This window comes from Apteryx mantelli, chromosome 8 (genome assembly GCF_036417845.1).
Source record: "Apteryx mantelli isolate bAptMan1 chromosome 8, bAptMan1.hap1, whole genome shotgun sequence".
In the NCBI taxonomy this organism is placed as follows: Eukaryota; Metazoa; Chordata; class Aves; order Apterygiformes; family Apterygidae; genus Apteryx; species Apteryx mantelli.
The window spans coordinates 38,755,519-38,776,389 of record NC_089985.1 but is presented as its reverse complement, the minus strand read 5'-3'; the positions used below and the strand labels follow the sequence as shown (position 1 = coordinate 38,776,389).

General features: G+C 41.5%; 1 protein-coding gene across 2 annotated transcripts in view; it reads right to left on the bottom strand.

Moving 5' to 3' along the window:
* Positions 1-20,871, bottom strand: part of FGGY (FGGY carbohydrate kinase domain containing) — a 312,847-nt gene that overhangs the window by 144,502 nt on the left and 147,474 nt on the right. The window contains exon 1 of one of the 2 annotated variants that reach the window (XM_067301319.1): positions 10,031-10,182. The exons of the other annotated variant lie outside the window; for it this stretch is intronic. The gene's annotated coding sequence lies outside the window, so the exon portion shown is untranslated. Of the gene's footprint in view, positions 1-10,030; positions 10,183-20,871 lie in introns of those variants that run through there. 2 annotated transcript variants of the gene reach the window in all.

Here is a 20,871-nt window from a genome sequence, read left to right as displayed (position 1 = left end):
AGTTTTTAATAATATCGGAGACTAGAAAATCAAAGCTAGAGAGCATACTGCAGTACTAGTGGGAATACTGGCTATTCTGTTCAGCATTCTGATTCCACCCAGTAGATTAGATGCAATATACACTAATCTTGTTAAGTACAGTCATCTGTTCAAGTGCTGAGCAATCAGCTAAAAATATGGTGTGCCATGAGTCTAACTCCTAGGAACACTGGCAAGAAAGCTGGCTTTATTTTTTGGCCCTGACTCTATGACCTGGTCAGACTAACAAAGGTTAATGCCTCTGTGTCAGGATGGTTTTCCTGATATCAGTGATTAATATTACATCTATCAGTTGGGGATACTGAAAGCACACTGCATTAGCCCTCGGCTGTAAAGAGACTTGTAAGACATTTTTTTCAAGAGATGATGTTCACATTGTAATTTTGCACTCGATTTCCTCAAACAAAGTTTAGAAGTCTGGCTGCAGATGCTGCTAGCTACTTGCTAGAAATTTTACTGTGAAAAAATTGCATAAAATAAACTGTTCCTGATATTACCTCATGAATTTCCCTGTTTCTCCCAATTTTGGCACTGCTCTTAACTGCTGACTCATAAAAAGAAGAGAATAAACCACAAGTCTCTAAGCAGATTTTTCTTCTCTCTTCCTCCTCCCCTTCTTTTACATAGGCACATGTTTCTTACGTGCTTTTCACAGAATACAGATAGTAAAAGGAGTATTTTACATCCTGCCTCCCTCTCACACTTGCAGTATTACTCTAAATTTTTATTTCTCTTCCCTGTATGGCAGCCTTGATTTTAGCTCATTAATGTGTTTTTGCTACTTTGAGAGCAAATTTAACAGATGTTAGAGAATTAAGCTCATAGTACCTCCTACTCAGCACTTAAAATTATGGCTTTGCACTGGATTCTTCCCACAAACATTTGAAACCTGGAACCCAATCAATCCATGTAATGTTTGCTTTCTTTTTTCCTTACTAAGCAACCAGGGTGCGCATGTGTGACTGACTGCACAGGAAGCAAAGTTTGTATATATGCTCGTGCAGTATATGCCTGTCTATGAATAGCCACTATTTTATTTCTGTAAATTGATTGACAGCTAGCAAGGAACAGTTAAGTGACAGAATCCAAAACCAAGAATTACAAACCTATTTAAACTGGTCTTTCTCTGAGTAAGGTTCAGCTAGATTTACAAAGCCATACTTCAATATCTTACAGAAAAATGCTAAAAGTAAATGTTCTTCATTTTTTCAAGCATAGCAAAAGCACTCTGCGTTACTGAGGCTGTTCAAAGTCTAATGTCTCTGCAACAGGATATGATTTGCTTGCAAAACCATCATCTGATGCCAAGGGTTTTTCTGGAACACCAATCACTTGGGATTTCACCTACTTGTCAACTGAATCCTCAAGAAAACACTGTCCTCTTTAGCTCATAAGTATCACCAATTAAGGACTCTACCTAACAGCAATTCTTGAGAAACCAGGAACTCAACAGTGAGGTTTGTGGAAAATATTTAGTATTAGTATTTTGTTTTGTATTTTGCATTTACTGGATTCTTAGTATACAGCCTCTGCAGTGAATACAATCATGGGAAAAGCAGTAAACCAATGACAGAGGTCAGTTAAGGAGCAATATTCCTAAATATTCCCCAAATATTCCCTAATATTCCCCAAAACATTCTATGCATGGATGACGCACATTTATGGCCTTTCCAAGTGGTGGAAAGCAGTGGTGATAATACCACTACCTTTTATACCCCTGAAGTATCTAAGTTAGGAAGCTAAACTTTTTTTTTCTTTCTTTCTTTCTTTCCCAATTAAACAGGGATATAGGGATACTGGTCTATGACAGCACCTTTGTCAGCCACAACATGAATAGATGATGATGTCTCTGCGTTTTGACAGACAGAGCAGCGAGGTATCTGACAGAGTGGGTAGACTCCTGCAGCCATGAAAAGAGGCCCCAGAACTTAATACAGCTCTGCCTGTCGGTTGCAGGATTAGGTCTCATACTTACATGTTATTATTTGGACTTGTAAGCAGAAAGAGAGGGAGAGAGAAAAACAAATTTAAAAAGACATATCAAACTTGACCATGTTATTCCATGACTACAACTGCTAAGACAGAACAAGAAGCCAAAATTCCCTCCAAGCACTAAAGCAGCAATTGCCTCTTTCTTTGCAAATCACAGCAGGGACAGAATGGCTTTTCAAACAAGCATTTAAGATCAAAGGCCTACAGCATATGATAAATATTTATATGGCCCATTAAATAATAGTCTGTATAAATATTATTCAAAATGTGTGTGCCGAAAACCACAGACTTCCCAGTTTATCCTTAAACAAATGTGGTAGTTTTCCCACAGAGGCAATGAAAAAAGGAGAGGGGAAAATGTCATTTGCAAAAATATTCCTTAAAAAAAAAAAAAAAAAAAAGACAAAATCCTTAACACTGTTTACTTTAAAAGGAATAACTAGGTAATGAGATGACTGTTTCATTACAACTAACCACTAAGCTAGTTTGCCTTACCTTACTGTATGGTTATCAAATTGCCAGGACATACCTTTCTGTTAAAGCTATAGTGCAAGAAGGCTGCACGCTCATATGCAAGCAGGCTGAAGCTCAGCAGATATATTTATCAGCTGGAAGTATAGATTGTGTGGTATCGTGTGCTTAAATACAGGGAATTATGAAGGACTGACACGTCTGTTTTAAACTTTGATCTTTGGAACGCTGCAGGCTGCCCAGACCCAGAGATCATGGATAAACAGTGTGTTTTTAGTAGTGCAGCTGTGCTTTTCTACAGATCACCAGGAAAAAGATTAACAGGGCATCAAATTAGGCTTCATAATCTTAATATGAAAAGATCTAAATATGTAAAATAAAAGCTACTTGTCAATTGCAGAAAGGAGATAAAATGAAAGAAGCATTTTGGATATTATATAGGAAATTCAGCACTTTGTTGGCTTTTTAGGGCTGCAGTAAATCAACAAAACCAGTGGTACTGGAGTGACAATCTCTTCTTGAAGACAGTGAACTCCCTTTCCTCTTTCAGGATCTTCAATTCCTGTTTGGATGTAAAGAGACAAAGAAGGTGCATGTCTGCGTGGGAGAGCGGGAGCAGATGGGGAATTCTAATGCTGTGTTGAAAAGCAGTACTACTATAGAATAATATCCTTAAATGCCGAAGGGACCAAGCTTTAACTATCAACAATCATTTATTTTTCAGCTATCCAAAAGCAAACAAAACAAAAACAAGGAACAAAAGCACACCTCATCTCCTCTTTTCCCTTCCCAAAACAAAAATACATACATGCATGAGATCTCTGAGACTTTGGAACATGAAGACAATGTTAGCAATAACAAAACTGGAATAAATAGAAAGCAAGCTAGAGAAAGTATGCTAATCGCTGTTGTCTTAACTAAAAACCGAACACAGTTAGTTAGTTTCATCCAATTTCTAGTAAACTGTGGAGCTTTTCCACATGTTAGAACGAGGAAAATTAGCTGCACATAGTGGAAGAGACGTCATTTCGGTAGTAGAACTGGACCCCCAACTCCCAGTCACATAATGCCTAGATTGTTTAACCAAAACTTTCTTAATTGCCCCCTCCCCCAACATTATAACATTTTCTCAATAGATCCCACCACAGGACTGAAAATATTCCATTATTTTCCACTGTTTATCTCCTTTTCTCGCTATAAATTATTCACTATCTACTAATATTCTGTTATGTCTTTCCATAACCTTTTTTTTCCTCTCAGCCTCCAAGACAAAGCTATTACTGTATCACTGCCTTTTGCCCTTTCATTCTATCTTTTGTATTTTAACTATTTTCAGGGCAAACTACTTCCACCTGCACTTATACAAAGCATGGCATATCCTGGCGTATCCTGGTGTAACTAATTTCAGAATCTGTTTTCTAAAGCCATTCTGAAACAGACACCACCACCACCACCACCAGACTAAGTCACTTGAAACAATAGACAAGCAACACACAAGCTGAAAAATGGAAATGACTAAGCAAATTAGGCTACGAAATGAGAACCCAAAATTGATTTATTCTCAGCTTCTACTGCCTACATAGAAATCTCACTCATGAACAGCAGAAAGATATCAGCATGACCACTGCCAACAAATATCACACTCTTTTAAATGTACAACAGATTTGTTGTTGATTTTCTTTATAATCTGCTCTAGAAGAAAACTGTACTAAAACAGAAAAATTATGCTCTCCTAGCTACTCTTGTGAACTATCACTGGCAAAAAAAGCCCATAGTACTACTGATCAAGTAAGAGCGATGGCATCCTGCACCTTGACTAAAGAAGTGAGCATAGCTTCATTGGGTCAGATGAAAGGTCCAATTAATACAGTATCCTGCCACAGACAGCAGAAGCCACAAGAAAGGCATATGCTTGCGCTTTTCATACAGTCTTACCTCCCCAGGATACCTTCCCAGCCGCCAGCTAACTACAGCAGAGGCACTTCCTGAGCCAGAAATTGTATCTTTAGGATTAACAGACCGTGAAGGCTTTTTCCTCTCTGAGTTTGTTTGTGCTCTTTCTCAAACCAGGGAAACTCCTGCAGCTACAAAATACTGGTGCAATGAGTTACGAAGTTTTAACTACACACCCTACGAAAAAGTCCTTTGGTTTGTTCCGAACCTGCCGCCTGCAAGTTTCATTTGATGCGATGTTCCTGAGCCAGAAGGGACATTAAGCACTTGTTCTGTACTTACCTCTTCCACGCACTCATGATTACATCGGCATCCTGAATGCTCATCACAGCTATCTAGAGATTGTGGGTGATGAACTCAACTCTTGATCTTAAAGTGGTCAGAGAAGTCACAGGGCATTTTTCTGCTCTCTCACTGGATGACCTGTTCACGAATGTGGCAGTAATAAGTAGCAAGTAATGAGCGCAAGACAGCTGGGAGTGAGATAACATCTGGCCCGGAGTAGAGATAACGCTCACAGATGCTCACTGCAGAAAAATAACGTGTTAGCGTTAACTGACAGGAATAGAAAGCTGTCGATTTGGAGCACAGAGGTGGCTACGGAAAGCTCAAGATTTCAAACTTTATCTTTAGGCAACTCCCAATGCATCGGCCCTGGAAGTGTGTTGAAACAAAGGAAACCAAGAGCTCCTCTCAAATGTACGCTGGGGAAGACTAAGGCTACTGTTCACAGAATCACAGAATCACAGAATCGCTGAGGTTGGAAGGGACCTCTGGAGATCATCTAGTCCAACCCCCCTGCTCAAGCAGGGTCACTTAGAGCACATTGCACAGGATTGCATCCAGGTGCGTGTTGAATATCTCCAGAGAAGGAGACTCCACAACCTCTCGGGGCAACCTGTTCCAGTGCTCTGTCACCCTCACAGTGAAAAAGTTTTTCCTCATGTTAAGATGGAAGTGTCTGTGTTTCAGTTTGTGCCCATTGCCTCCTTAAGTTTCCTTTGGAAGGGAAATCAGGGCATCCAGGCAGTTGTAGCATGCTCTGATAACCTCTCCGGTCCAACAACCAAGAGATTAATACTGCAGCGTGCCTCATAAAGCACGCAGGCCCCCAGTTCAGATATAGTCTTGAGAGGCCAAATAAAAACTGGTTCTCCCAGTGAAAGGCTATGAATGTGACAGGGGTAAACCCTGTTTGTTTCTCAGCATATAACTGTGCCCCATAAAAGAAATAAATTCAGTTTCATCTCTGCTCCACTGCTTGTTTAACACTAGAACAGCAGGAAACAGCTGCAGACAGGATCTTTCAGGGAAAAGGAAGGCTGAGCCACATGAACATGCAAAATGGAGCTGAGAAGACACAAGCTACTGGAGAAATCCAACAGCTCCAGTTCCATCTGGGGCTATCTTGTCCCTGCTTGGACTGGATCATCATTTCCAAAGCAGGGTCTGATCCTGGCTGAAGTCAAAGGCAAAACTCCCATCCATATTAATAGTTCAGCATTAGACTCTTACTACTTGTGAACATCACAGGTGCACTCACAGCTCTGCAGGATTTTGAATGCTTGCCATAACCTGCAATTTGTCAAACAGAGGAAATGTTGCTCAGTCCATGCCAAGACACAGTTCTCACTCAGGAAAACCTAAAGGAATCTACTGAAGAATTAAGAGCTGCACCCTTTCTTCTCCACACCATGACAACTCTAATCAACGCAATACATTCACACCGACCTGTTTAGATAGGTCTGTTCTCTCCTTTGACACTGCAGCTGCATGCATCCCTAAAAGCTGTGATCTGGCAATCAGACTTATCCCAAATGACACCTCAGCGTGCTTGAAGCTCTAAAAGAGGATACCATCTTGTTTGCAATGACTGAGTAGAAAAACAATTCAATCTGAATATTGCATACATTCATTCTAGCTCTAACAGCTTCCTGACTAGCTGACAGTAGGTAACAGCCTCCAGAATTACTGATGGATTCACCCATGACTGGTTATTAAAGTAACACTAAGGAAGATCTTTCTTATTCAACTACTCTATCATTGTAACCTAACCCATGCTGGATAACTAGAATAATATCAGTGCATTGGCTGTGAAAGACAGGCAGATTCCTGAATAGTAACCTTTACAGTAATGTTTAATCCTCTTCTGTATTATAGTGGAAATGGAGAAAAAAACAAAAAACAAATCACACAGTAAAGGCATCCCTAGCACAATACTGTTAATTTACAAAAAACGTTTAAATTATAAAATATATTAAATTTACATTATTTTTAAAAACAATTGATAGTACAATACAAACCAAAGGGCATGATTACAGTTCACGTAATCATACACACACTAGCTTTAAACTGCATTCCTGGAGGAAAGCAGCCTTGGCATCATGAGCTTCAGCGCAGGGTACATAAACTTACCTGGTATCCTGGGCAAATAAAGCCACTACACTACCATGGATACCAAATTTGTCAACTTAAGCTTACTGCTGATACTCTCTCTGTAATCACATCTGCAGATTGCAATGCTACATCAAGGATGAGCTTGGCCTTAGCTGCATGATTACATATCAGTAGATCAGTATAAAAATAATTTGTTCTGAGTTCACAGTTCTGTGAGATGACAAAACATCAAAATTAGCATTTTGGCTGAAATCCACTGCATTTCCCATCAAGGCTTACACATTTAAGCAACATCTGAACCAACTGTCCATAATTACCCCTGGCAGATCCTGGAACACTCAGGCCAGCAGTAGATGCAACAGTGAAATCAATTTTTAAAAAAGTGCTCTAAACCACTTCTTTCAAGATGCTCAGCCCAGAAGCAAACATGCGTCTATACAATAGCCAATTCCAAAGTTTACTATACAGTATTTGTTCAGTCTTGCATAGTAAGAGTATGGAAAGAATGACAGCCCTAAGCAATCTGTCATTTTAAAATTAAACATTTATTTGGGCTGCAATTCCAAATGCACTAGCCCTGAAGATCCTGTCACAACCACTTAAGAGGAAGTGAGGTTGCACGTTAGGCTACGTTAAAAGAAACACATACTCCACACGCAAATCAGATATCTAGATACACCATACATGGTGTAACGTGTCTACATCTCTCTCTTTTTTTTCAGAGAAAGAAGAATCACATCTGCTTATCTGAACCCAGTGAGGTCTCTTCCCTAAATATACAGCTTTCTGGGTTTTGTTTTGTTTTTTAATAAATGAAGAATCTGCCTTCTTAATGATCTTGTCAGACGCACAATTTCAAAATCCTGAGAAGACAAGATCTAGAAGATACCAGGCCAACACCTCTCTGGAAGTTCCTTCAATGGCTTTCTCACAACATCTCAGCAGCCAAGAGCTTGTAAGCTTGCCTGCCTCAGATAGCTGAATGCCACCAGTTTTCAAACTTTATCTTATGATCAGTCTGAATACTTTCCCTTTGCATGTGGAAACGCAGACAGGAAACTGCAGGTAGCTCAAGACACCAACCAAAAAATATTAACAAGATCCAAAGGACAAACAATGCTCTTCACAGAGATTTCCATTTGAAAAAGAAGTTCAGAAACACAATTCCTACTAAGACCATGCCAATACCGTTGATTTTGCAAACCAGATACATAGATATTCCAGTAGCCAGTACAAGGGAAAAATTGAACTTGAATCATTAGAAAAGCCCAAAATACAAAACAGGAACACAGAGGACAGCTATTCCGAGACTCTCCTGTTAGTCTACCAGTTCTCAGAAAACAGATCAACCTCTAACAGAATCAAAATCAAAAGAAGGCTTAAAGGAGGAATGGCTTAAGGGAAGAAAGTAGGCAGACTTACTGAGGAAGTAAAAGAAACAAAACAGATGAGAAATCACATTTGGGAAGAGGATGATTTATTCCAGAGAACCAACATTTTCAAATGATAACTTAACTCTAGCACTGTAGGAGACACAGCATAGAGTAACAGAAGTTGATGAGAATCCACATAAGACTTCCCAGGGTAGCACCAGTTTAGTCTCTCCTGACACTGTAAATTTATTTCTGCCCCGATTCTTACAGCTGGGAACAGCTGTACCTACAAGAACCCAATTCCCTCTGCTCTCTTCTTTCATCCTATCCCAGGCACCCTTCCCAGAGAAAAGCAAAAAGACTTTATTCTTTTAAACACAATATCCCAGTTTATAGTCATGTAGGAAAGGGGACCATCAATATTTAAAAACACTTTAAAAGTTCAGTATGTTTTAGTACTACATTTTCATACATTTAGCACAAAGTTAATATTAGTAAATTAAGCGAATGGTCTTCAAGGATGAGTGAACACATGAGGATGAAAAATCAGTTATGAGAAGACCACCTTCACAGTAATGTGCCTGTTTATTACTTTCTAAGCAGCCCCTAAGGGGAGGTCTGGTATGGAGCACAAGTGAACTCCACGAGGTTACTGGGGTGGGCTCCACACCAGCACACAAGCTCTACGAGAATATTTGGCCAGCCGTCCAGAAAGATGGTGCTAAAAGAGACAGTGCCGCAAAGGTGCGAGAAATCAGAGATGCAAGAGGACAGCAAGAGGGAAAGGAGTAAGGAAGCAGCAGTAGAAGTGAGCAGCAAGAGGAAAGGAATGGCAGCAGTACCCGTCTCAGCGATACAAGATTGGAAACCAACAGCCAGAGCTAAGGGCGAGAAGCACATTTAAGGAAGTTTCCCAGGGATCAGGAGGATTAAGCAAGCATGGAAGCGAGGGACGTGTCCCATCTGTCTACATTAGGTCACTGTGTGCTGCCATTTAAAGCACATGAACAAATCAAGGAAAGGCAGCAGGAAAAACGGTGACTCCTACACGGCCCTCGACAAGAGGAGGCATGAGCAGGAAGCCATGTGCCCGCCTCACTCCTGCGAAACCTCAAGCACTTCCCCAGGCGCTTCGCACTCCCCGTCCTGCCTGGAGCCTGTCAGCACAGAGGCACTGTGAAAAAGGGCAGACCCGTTCTCATTTAAGTTTTATATATAGGCTGTGCTTTTAGAAAACATCACTAAAAGCAATCTTAGGGAGGCCAGGCAGGGGAACCAGAACGCGAGTCCTCTAATGCCCCGCAGGTATGTGAAAACCAGGCAGTTGAAACTGATGCAGGGCAGTTTAATCTCACTTCCAACGCACGCCCTGGACAACCAGCATGCGGCCTGGAGGTGGTGGGGGCTGGGTGCCTTCCTCGGGGGAAACACCGCGTGGGGTGTTGCGTCTTTTTAAAAGCGCCCCGCTCTCAAAAAATCGCGATATGATTTTTTTTTTTTCCACTCAGCAGCCGCTCACGAGGAGGGAAGGAGTTTGCTGAACGCAGCCGCGTTTTCAGCACGCAGCGCGGGGGGGGCGGGAAGGGGAACAGGCCCGTCGGCCGCAGGGGCCCGGCAGCGCCGCGACCGTTGCTCGCCCCAACGGCTGGCGGCGCCGCGACCGTTGCTCGCCCCAACGGCGGGTGGCGCGGAGGAGGCAGCGCGCTGCCCCCCGCCGGAGGGGGGGGGGGGCAGAGGGGGGAGGGGCGCCGGCCCCGCTGAGGCGGGGGAGCCCGCCGGGGGCTCGGAGAGCGCCAGTCACTTACTTGTCCACACTGAAACACTATATGAGGTGCGCGGGGAGCGGGCTAGGGAAACCGCGCTTTTCCTGACAGGGCAATTTCCCGGCGGCCGCCGCTGCCGGGAAGCCTGCGGCGCGCTCCCCGCGGCCCGGCCGCGCTTGCGCTGCCTCCCCTCATTGGAGCGCCGGAGGGGAGGGGAGGCGAGGCGAGCCGAGGGGAGGGGAGGCGGCCGCGGCCGCGCCGCCCCCGCTCCCCTTTGAAGGCGGCCCCGGCCGGTGCCGGCATCTGGTTTGCATTTGGGGGCCCGCGTGTGGAGCTTCGCCCTGAACTCCTTTTTTTTTTTTTTTTTTTTTTAAATAAAGGCTCTGCTGTGTGTTAGGCATAGCTGTCAAGCTGCACTGCCCTGGAAAGCGGGAGCGTGCACTGTGCCCTGTCAGGAATTTCAACCGATACGCGTAGTTTTGCCTCGGAAGGGGAGTCATATTTCTCCTTTATTTAAAGCCAAAATAAAACAGACAGAAGCCAGGAAGGGGGGGTTCGTTCTTTTTGCGAAAGGGGATGTTGCTAAAGTCGTAATTCTCAGCTACAGCTGTGTTACCCTCCCCACAAGACAGCAGAAATGTAGGGGTTGGCAGAAGCATTTCGCTTCTAAGCAATGCGAAAAGCCATGCTGAGAGCCAAGGGAAGAATAAACACAAGGGAACGAGCAGAAAGCTACCTCTGAACCGAGGGCAGTCTGAAATGCGCATCACCCACCTTGATCCCTAAATACATAATGCCTTCCTAAATAAATAAAACAAGTCTGCAAGATGCGAGTTAAATTTTCTGCATGGGGTTGCTGCATTTTGAGAGTTTTACCTAAAAAGTTAAAAGTTCCTGATGTGAGGAATAAGCCCCGAGTTTATTTTGGGTTTGTTTATGGTGGAGAGGACAGTGGCGTCCATGGCCGGTCAGGTTTTTACACAAAACTCGCCGCGTCCCTGCACGCCGCCATGTGAGGAGCATCGGAAAGCTTCTCACTCGTGATGCCCACACGCTTCGGCAGAGGAAGAGGCCCCGGAGAGCCATCACCGATTTCTCCCCATATCTTCTCAGTGTACTGTGGCAGGAACTCTTGTAACGGCAAGCCAGCTTGCAACATTTCCAGAATCTTCCCGTTTTGGCCCAGGCAGAAGTTCTGCAAGAACAACCTTGCTCAGGGAAAGATGAGTGTTGTCTCGTGGTTAGAGCACAGGGTTAGTGGTCAGGAGCTGTGGGTTCTCTTCCAGCTTTGCCACTGAATCATTTTGAAACCTTCGCTAGTCACTTTATATTAGAACCAGTTAGTAATTTTCCATTGGAATGATTTTCTGACAGAAAACAGCTTCCACAAAACTAAAATCTTCTATGTGAATATCAGCTTTCCATCGGGAAAGCCTTGCATCTAGGGAGGACTGGGAAGGGCATTAGACCCAAACTGAAATATTTGGGGTTTTCTTGTACTAGCCCCAATTTTTTGCTTTGAATAGATAGATTTAAAAAGAATGCCACCCTCCCGACTGTAATTCCACGTCAGTTCACTGCATGCACTGTGGGAGCCTGTGCCCTCTCGCTTTCCTTTGGGAACAAATTTGAGGAGTCTGCACCTCCTGCAGTGAGATGCAGGTTTCTCTCTCGCTGCGCTGTGTGCATCATGGTCTGAGTCAGATCAGCCCAGGCATGTGGGCACCTGGCCCAGGGGAAAAAATAGTAGCATAAGGCTACTAGTCTCATGAAGGAAATGGGTCACTCAGAGAAAGTGCAAAGTCCAGAGACACAAACAAACTGTTTCATGTTAGTTCAGTAATCCAAAGAAAAGTACTGTGATTGTGGATATGCCCAAATGTTTTGGTCAATTGAAAAACAGGAAAATGAAGCCCAGAGAGATGGACCTGAACGTTCTTCTACTATCTCAGACAAAGAAAACATATAAACCCTTTCGTAAATACACTGAGCTTCAGTTTATAGCTCTTGCTCCTCACCCCCTCAGCCATCTCCTGTCTTCACTGTTTTGTTCCAGAATCCCATTCTTCTGCTCATTAAAAATTAACTTTGTGATTTCTGTCCTCAGTATATTCATAGCCTAAAAAAAGCTATAAAAGACATTTTCTTTTAATACAAATACTACTTGTTCCCCTCCAACAGTGTATTAATAGACACCATTTAAATCCCTTCTTAGCCTTTGTTTTGCTAAGTTAAATTTGTGAACCATTTACATTTTCTCTCATAACATCAAGTCCTGGATTACCTAATAAGCTTCCTCTGCACTTGTTTCAGTCAGAATTCATCTTTTCTGAACGCAGGTGATCTTAGCCCAAGATAATGCACGATGTTTTAAAGGATGTCTTGCTAGTAACTTGTACAATGGCAATAATAATCCCCTACGCACCTTTTTAGTGACAGGCAGGGATCAAATTTGCCTTTTTCACAGCTATATCACACAATTAGCTGTGATTTATCCAGGGGTTTTGCTCACAATACATAGCAAAAAAAAAAAAGGGTTTTGTCTATAAGTATATAACTTTTCCTTATACATTATTACATTTCATTGCACTTCTTTAGCATTCACATGTTTTCCTTCCAAGCAGGGTGACAAATGAAAATATTTTCAAGAAGTATTCCAGGATTTCCAGTCTCCAAAACTGAAGTCCTGAAAATGCTGCTTTTTTTTTAAGTGAAAGAATGATAGTTTAGATTATCACATATTCATGTGGCCACATGAGGCTTAATTCATTACTCCTCTCAAATATTCTGAAAGCTGAGGGTTAGGAGGTGTTATATTAGTGCAGAATAATGATGACTAATTTATGTTTCATATCAAATGCAGGAAGAGCAGATATGTGTGCAGTGAATCTTCTGTAACTTCAAAATCTATCTATAAACTTGAAAATACATTGTAGATGTATGTACCTTAAATGGAACACAAGAATGTTTTTCTGTTTGGAATATTGCTGTTAGTTGTAGTTTTGCTTCAGCTATTGCTTCAAATAACCTTCCTCTTTTCCCATGATTCTGGACAGATTCTCTTAAAACATACCCTTTTGCCTTTTCATTACAGAGTAACTAATGAAAATTCCATTTTAAATGTGCTTTCTGTGAAGCAGGAACATTCTCTTTTTCCATCATTAGCAAAAGCCTGTATTTCAAGCTGCAGGGGTACAGCTTCAGGTAGTATAAATCAGCATTGCTCTGATATAGCCTGTAGTCCTTTCAACCAGTATTGTAGAACAATTTAGTGTTTTGAGATGACAGTTGGCATCTTTGAAATATTCTCTTTTACAGAACTAGACTAGAAGTGACACTTGCTGGAGAAGAAATCCTACATAAATCTGTCTAAAAAGACTCACTTAATCATATTACTTCACTAGCAGTGGTAACCTTTGGAGGCCAAAGTCCAGACAGGTTGAGAAATGGAACATGAGTACATAAAGGTGACAATTCCATTAACTGCAATCAAAGAGGGAGGTGAATGGTGAGATCAAGATAAATGACTTATTCTATAGAGAAAAGAAAGTGTGTGAAGGGGAAGGAGACAGAATGAAAATTCTCCAGCCTTGTCATGGAACTAAAGATCCAATCCTGCTCCGCTGAAATCAATGCTAAAACATCTCTCTGACTCTGGGATCCCAGACTGCTGCTGAACGTTAATGTGAACTGTCATTTCAGGAGTGCACATGTACACAAATGAGTTGCCCCACTAGAAAACTATATGCAGAATGTCTCGCTAAATTGCCCATCATAGCCGTACTGGAAATGCAAATATTAGACCTAGCTTTGAAGTCAGCAAGACATTCTGCAAGAGCTGGCAAAAATAAATAACTGGAAAAAATGTTAACCTGCTGGCATTTTTGAAGGGATGACCTGATGCAGTGATTTGGTTACACAGATCACATCCAGAATTCTCAAATACACCGGACAAGATCTTTCAGTCCAACAGGGTGCAGTTCAACCTCAGAGGCTGACTAGCAACAGCTTTGGGACTTTCTTTTGGTCCCCAAATCAGAAGGTGTGGGTACACATTGGTAACTGAAACTATGTGGAGTGTACCACAAGGAAAAAAATTTTTATGCAGGTTCAGTGCCAAACTTCAGCACAAATTAAAGAAGGACTGTTGGGACATTGAGATTTCTGCCCAGCCATATTCATTATTCTCCATGAATATCCTGCAGTGGGGCCAAGGGTAGCGTAAATAGCACCACTAAGACAACTCCACGTTACCCAAGTTTTTCCCAAAGGAGGGGGAACCTTGAAGAAGCCAGCCATGCTGGCTTCTGAATTGCTTTGCAACACTGGAAATAAAGCCACAAAGAGATCTGATCTGTTATTTCACAAAACTTTCTAAGTTTATGTTAAAGAGGAAATGAATAGTATAAGATCCATCTATATAGATATTCTTTTTCTCTTCTGCATGTTTCCCACTTATCTGTGGTGTTTTTGAGAATTTCCATGCAGAGGAAAAACTTCATCAAAAACCAATACATTTACCAAAAGAAAACAAGCATATAAGGGAATTGTTTTACTTATAGAAGTAGATCTATAAACAAACTAGATCCTTGACATTCAAAAATTCCACTTAGGTATTAATTATCATAACAATTGAAGGGAAGAAAAGATTTATAAAGGATCGTGTCAAATACGCTTGCTTAGGTGCTTTATACAACCACCTGAGGTGGCTTTCAATCTCATTTTAAGAAGCAGAATAATATTGGGATAGGAAATTGAAGCTGGGAAATAATCTGGATTAAACGCCTACTGGATTATTAGACTAGACCTATTCATTAAAATGGGTGAAAGGGAAGTAAAAACAACTGACTACTATGTAAAGACAACTAGGGAATTTTGAGTAGAAATCTAAACACTCTGAGGAATGTACGACAGGAAAAAAAGGAAATTTCCTTTGGGGGATTTTTTTTAATGGAGATACTAAGTTACCCCTAGATACTAGAGCAGCCAAAAAGGGAAATCCCTGTTTTGTGCAGCTGTAAACATAGCTAGAAAAATAATTTGGAGCTCATCAATTTGTGACCCATTTGCTTAGGTTTTGGGTAGCTCACCTTCGAAGCCAAAAGTCAAAGCTGTTATTAACAAGGCTACAATGTTTCAGGCTCCACCAAAATTCCAGAGTCTTGCACAGAACCTGCCTCTGCCTGTCCTCTTGGCCAGATACCAATATCCTTTATTCTCAGGGGAGTCAGCCTTCCAAAAAACCACTTGGCACTTTAGTCAGCACTGCACTGTGTTCCTAGCATGCGCTGCAGGCAGGATGTTTTCTGACTGTGATACCCAACAGTGCAGCATTCCAGAGAGCAGGGGGATCTTTCTTTTGAAACCGCAGTGCCAATGCCATAAGTGAAGTTCAGTGACACCGTGTGATCCTAGTGGGAAAATAGGATGACTTTGTTGCCATACAGTGATGCACAGATTGAAAATGTGCATGACTTACCACCTTTATAAACTCCCCTTCTGTGGTGCGAATGCTGAAAATTCTGGCTTAAAGTCACGTTTTCATCAACTTGCTCCCCTCTTGGAAGACTGCCAGATCTCTGCAGATTGGAAGAAGGAGAAGAGCCCCCTGAAAGTGCTCGGAAAAGAAGCCCACTGCTGCAGCGTAGCAGAGGGAGCGCTCAATAGTCTTTGCACACATTTGTTGCTGTAATCATTTGTGTTGCCAGCATAAGGATTTGCTCCCCTGAACAGAAGTGAATAACTCCGAGTTTTCAGACCTATGATCTGTAGCACCCAGTAAGAACATTTCCTTATCTGATTCTCCACATTTCAAGGAAAGATGTGACTTACACTGTATGCTCAGTGCTTTCAGCAACCCGATCACTTACCTACCTGGGCCCGGGGTTAGCGGATTCTCTCTGTGAACACAGTACAGATCCCATGCAACTTTTGCATATCCCTGTACAAAATAATAATATAAAAATCATTATTTAACTTTGATATTGAAGTATTTCCTGAGATCACTGATGTCAGGGCCTAATACCACCCTGGTGTAGATAGGACCAGGCACTGTACACAGAGCCAGCAAGTGAGAGCCTTTGCCTTGTAGAACAGAAACTACAACACAGGTGCAAGCAGGCAGATCACAAGACACAGACAACACCAGTGTCCTCACTGACCAGGAGCAGGCATACTGCCCTGCTGCGTTTGCGAGACAGATTTGTCAAAGACAGCTTCCCTGATAATTCTATGGCAAAATCCAGATGTGCAAAATTGTGAAATCGCAATCTGTTGAGCTGGAAATGAATTTCACAAGCCAAGCTGTGAAAATCTGTTGAGCTCTTTAAATTTCACAATATCTTACCTCTCATGAAAAATAAGAGAGTAAATATTTTCCTGCAACATCTTTTCAAGACTTTTTCCATAGAATATGACTGGCTTTGGTGAAGTAGTTCATTACAGTGATGATATATCATATAGTAATGTCCAAATCCAGTCAGCCTGGAGAAGGGTTGAAGAAGGCTCTAGCACATTTCAAGCAGCATGTCCTGTCTGTCTCCATGACTGGGACTTGGTACAAAAGGCGGATTGTACTTTGCCCTTTAAATTCAGAAACTAGTGAACACAGTCATAAGAGTCAAAGTACCATAAGCATCTGTTAATTTGTAAAAAATATAATTGTCTGTTCTCCACAGATAAGATGATTGTTAACTGAAATCTGTACTACTATAAACAATACACAGCCTTTCTCCTAAACTCACTGCAAAATGTACAAATGACATTCTAAAGCCAGCACTATAATCTTTTAAAATCTTAAGTTCAACAGGGGCTCATTTAAGTACATAAAAAGAAGCTTGTAGGGTCATTTAGCCACCTGCAAATCATAGACAAATAAACCAAAGATCATTAGAAACAGGAACAAAATCACCATATATGTAGCTAGTTCCTATAGCAGTTCCATTGTCATGCTCTGTATACAACCCAAAACAAATTGTCTGTTTATAATTAAAATACGATACTGCTTCCAAAAGTCTTGCCTCTAGGGAGATAATTTTATACCAGTGGTCAGATTCAGCTCTGGTGTAATATTTCTGATTTTCGTGGAATTACACCACTAAAGAATTTGGCCCCACATCTTACCCACACTGATGCAATTCAGTATTTAAGGGACAGTTATGGGGTTTCCTCCTAACTCAGGCCAAGTTTCTGGAACAAGGAAAGTCTGTAAAAGAAACAGTTGGAGGGATGTTTTCGTCTGGCATTTAGGAACATTCAGATGTTAGAAAATGTCACTGAATTTCTTTTGTACATCTTGCATGTTAGAACTTCTTGCTTTTTCCCCTTTCCTTACAGATACATTATTAGTAGGTGGTCCCAGCAAAACAGGATAATGCCCAAAGAAGTGTAATGAAACAATTACAGACAGCTGTGAGTAGAAGAACATTTGTGGATTCAGTAGGTTTGGCTTCATCTTTGTTATTTAAGTCTATTTTCCAAATTTAATATATTGCCTGAGCTTGTAATATATGATTACCAGAATCTCTGCACTACTCAAGACTCTGGAGAAAAATATAAGAGGTTAATTCTAGACTATTTTAAGTAGCTTTAAATGTTTGGGGCCTGGCTGATCTCTCTCTTGTGATAGTGCTTTGGATTTATGCTTTGCATGACAGCTGGAAATCAGAATATACACGCTGATGCTGTGCTGAAAACTTTGACTTTTGTGCAGAATCAGTGAAAAAGAAGAGCTACGCTTCCAACCCCTCCTCCTGGGCTAACCTGCTCTCTCCTAAAAATTAAGCAGCTTCACAGCTATTGTTTGGCCTCAAGGTCACGGCCCAGAGAACGGGAGTTTCCCGAGCTCTTCCTGCCAGTGCTCTGTGTACCGGGCGCCAGGAAGGGGGGCTGCAAATGGTGAAATGTGCGGCTGTCACAGGACGGGGAAGATTACTCCGTTCTCGGTACAGTTGTCTGAGCTGCCCAAACAGCACGAGGCAGATGCCTAAGTTATTACTTCAGGCTTCCTAGGAAAATGAAGGTATCAACACTGTTTCAAAACCATATCTGAACCAAAACTATGGGAGGATTAATTCAAGCTTGGTTCAAAAGGGACGAAGGATGCAATAGCTTACAACAGCAGTGAATTAGTATATATGATGCGCCCGTTGCTGAGCTCTTTTACAAGTCAGCGTGTCACAGTCAGTCAGTGTACCACAAGTCACTGTATCTTTTACAATATTCAGTGTATCCCATCAAAATCTCCTTTAGACTATGGACTTGATATTAAACAGAATATGGAAAAAGACGGTAAACATAATAGAACCAGCAAAGGTACATTTTAAATTTCCTATTTGCATTTTTACACTGATCTGACAATCATAATGCCTTATTTTAAAACAAATGGAGCAAATGCTATCAGTAATTTAAAATATATACATAAATATGTGTGCAAAAGTTAAACAGCCTTTTGGCATATAAGACAGCTGCAGATTCAGAGCTCCTTCCAGTGTGAAGCACAAGCAGCAGAAGGAAACTGCTTTAAGCATTCTTTAAAATCACATTCCAGGTGCTAACCTTTGGATTTTACAGTTTTTCTTTCTGAAGCAATGCTAAAACTATATCACAGCTTTATTCAGCTTTTCAGTTCACTGACCAGTTTGAAAAACTGAAAGTGAAATAAAAAGCACAGACAACACAAATCAGAAATACTGTACATTTTTTGCCATTTCTGTCTTAGCCACAGCAAGGAAGTCTTGTTACGAAGTGAGATAAAATTTTGAGGAAGGAAATAAACTGTAGCTGAACTTTTTTTTTAGGATATTTTCTGCCTGATTGTTTTCAAAAGTAGGAGGAGTACATGACTAGTTATGTAACTCTACCCTCTCAAAGAATTGCCAGGATTGTTTTTTTATGAGTGTGATCCAAATTTAGAACATTTTCCCTACCTACATATGTTTTAATCACAGAAATATCGTGGAATTTTTTGACTGACATCTCTTTCCCACCCTCACCACGCCACACTGAGAGGTCAGCTTATTGGGATGTACAGGCCTGGAAAGTCAGAATGGCAATTATTCTCCGGGCTGCAACCATTTCTCTCGATGCAAACCTGGGGGCCGAGGGCGAGAAGGCAGGCAGCCGGCTCCCACGCAGCGCCGGACTCCCCCACGCAGGGCTCGCCACAGGACCCCATGCCGTTGGTGGGAGCACAGGGGCCGTACAGACTCCCCCAAGCTGGTGGCAGTATTTTGGGAGGGAGGCCAGAGTGGTCTACAGCCTCTGTAAGCGCTCTGGTAAATCCATCTTGATACAAGTTCAAAACCGGAAAATGATTGCTGGCAGAAAGAGGTTTAAATATCCCATATCCCTAGCAGTTTGGAATATAATTATACCCTATGCTCTCTGTGCTTTTTTTTTTTTTTAATCTACTGATGTGATCCTTCATTCCTCTCTTTTGTTGCCCTCAAAGGGAGTGCTGCTTTAACTCTGTCCACTCTTACTCATGTGTATATTCTACTGCCATATCTCAATTTCCCCCCAAAATTCTTAATGTAAACCCTGAAGAACTGGAGGGAGAGAGGAGAAGCTTTTATTGAACTAAGCAAGTTTTTCAGATCACTGTCTCATCCTTTTCACCCTCCTGGTATGTCAATCTAACTGGCTAGGGCCATGCTTTAAGTTTAGTCAGTTCTTCTCCCCTTACTTAATTGCTTTTAAATCAACTATCAGCTAAAAGTTTCATCTAAAGCTATTTTGTCTGCATTTTTTGCCTTAAAAATGCCCATCCAAAAATTACTAACTCATCACTGAGCTTTAGGAGAAGGTCAGCTTGATATGGGACAAAAAATATCTGTTACACTTGCTTTGTTTTTATATGCTAGTGAAAGGAAAGAAATCCCAGACAGATCCATGGATGCTATTGTTTATCATCCTTTGAGAAAGTGTATTTTCTAAATTAGCTCTGTGATACTTGTGTCACTGAGTTTCTAATGTTGCTGAAAACTGGCACCAATACCAAGATCTGCGTAACTTCAAATTTTGAGCCAAGAATAATGTTCCCCTTTAGGAGAAAGAACCTCCAGAATTAAGACTTCAGCTGCTCCATCTTGAGCTGAAGAACTGTTTTCCAAACTGCTGGCTGTATTGGGCTTAAAACCACAACTGAATGAATACAAAGGAGGAAGCCTAACATTCATCAGGTTAAATATATGGAGGCTCTGGGATTTTTGGAACATCAGTCCCTTCACAGCAGAAAATATTTGCAATTTGGTATTGCAAGCATTTCCCTTCCCACTGGAAGGTTAATTTATCATAGAGCAATGTATTCCTCTACTCCTCATTGCTCTCAGACAACATTGCAATCTGGCAGTGTTCTTGCTGCATTAACTTGTTCTCAACCAGAAGAAAATCCAAGTGTCAGCAGTGGTGAGGGCTGTCATTGCAAAATTGCTCTCTCTTCTATCATGCCTCTATTTATTAAGGGAACCAGTTCAGAGGTTATGAGTAACGCAAAGGATATCAGTGATATATTTGGCCTTTTAATAGTGGTCTTTTCAAGGTAATCCATATTTTAGCACTGGCCCGTAAGTGTTATTTCCATTTGTAGTCCATTGCCATATTTATTCCACATGACCTTGCGACAGCAACACAGAGCCCTATGACCCTGAAGGCTTGCTAACTGCAATTCCTCCAAGCACAGCTTCCAGCACTGCATCCCAGGCACTTCCAGCTTGTTTAGAATGCAAATAACCACCGGGATTCTCTGGGTTGAGTAATGATGTTCTTACTACACCCACTTGATGTCCTTAATATTGGGTAACAGGAAACTAGGGGACAAAACAAACTATAACTTTTTGGTTTCTAAGACCCTGAATCTGTAAATTCCAGCTCTATGGGGGTAT